At 45.9% G+C, this 1,005-nt stretch overlaps 1 long non-coding RNA gene across 1 annotated transcript; it reads right to left on the reverse strand.

The window, feature by feature from the left end:
* Positions 1-1,005, reverse strand: LOC122132784. Its single transcript, XR_006152264.1, has 3 exons — positions 948-1,005; positions 273-422; positions 1-52 (listed from the first exon to the last, which is right to left on the reverse strand). It is a non-coding gene; the product is annotated as an uncharacterized LOC122132784 (long non-coding RNA).

Consider the following 1,005-nt stretch of genomic DNA (forward strand, 5'->3'; position numbering starts at 1 on the left):
CTGCAGTCTGTTGTTGGAGAACCCGTAGTAGTAGGGGGCCGCAAACAGGTAGCTGTGCTCAAGTTAAGGGCGCAGACATCCAATACAGCCAATGGTCACACACACACACACACACACACACACACACACACACACACACACACAAAGTGCCAAAACATACACAAACTACCATATGCACAATCAGGTTGCCTTCAAGACAACAGACTACTGCACAATACCTACAATTCCCCTGCTGGGATCTAAAGTGTGTCATGTATTGTGTGATGGGATACAGTGAGTCTTCGGGGGGCATGTTGACGTCTCCATAGTAGATGTAGCGTAGCATGGACTCAAAGGCCTGCTTGCTAGGAACCATCTCCCCGATGGAGATATTCACCTGGCCGTCCTCAGGCATGAATGAGCGGAACATGGCCTCGAAGTAGCTGTTGAACAACCAACCCATCAATCAATCAATCAATCAATCAATCAATCAATCAATCAATCAATCAATCAATCAATCAACGCAGGAAATAACAAATGTAATCTACCCAGATCCAAAACGAATAACAAATGTAATCTACCCAGATCCAAAACAAATAACAAATGTAAAAATGTAATCTACCCAGATCCAAAACAAATATGGGGATCCCCATTTTAGGCCGAACCAGAGCTCCATGTGTCTTGTGTTGGAACATCCCTTTAGGAGTACAGTCAGTCAGGTAAGAGTAAAGACATCCCTTTAGGAGTACAGTCAGTCAGGTAGGAGTAAAGACATCCCTTTAGGAGTACAGTCAGTCAGGTAGGAGTAAAGACATCCCTTTAGGAGCACAGTCAGTCAGGTAGGAGTACAGTGTACATGCAGTTTACCTTTGTTACATTGAAACAGTGTAAAACACAGGATGCTAACCCCAGCTACTCTTTCTTTAGATAGCATGTGACTTGGGGTTGGACACATTGCCGGGGGCTACCTGGAGCGAGCCGCAAGAATGGCTTGGTGCGCCGGACGCGGTTGCCCATCCAAGAGGA

Source organism: Clupea harengus, unplaced genomic scaffold, assembly GCF_900700415.2.
Source record: "Clupea harengus unplaced genomic scaffold, Ch_v2.0.2, whole genome shotgun sequence".
In the NCBI taxonomy this organism is placed as follows: domain Eukaryota; kingdom Metazoa; phylum Chordata; class Actinopteri; order Clupeiformes; family Clupeidae; genus Clupea; species Clupea harengus.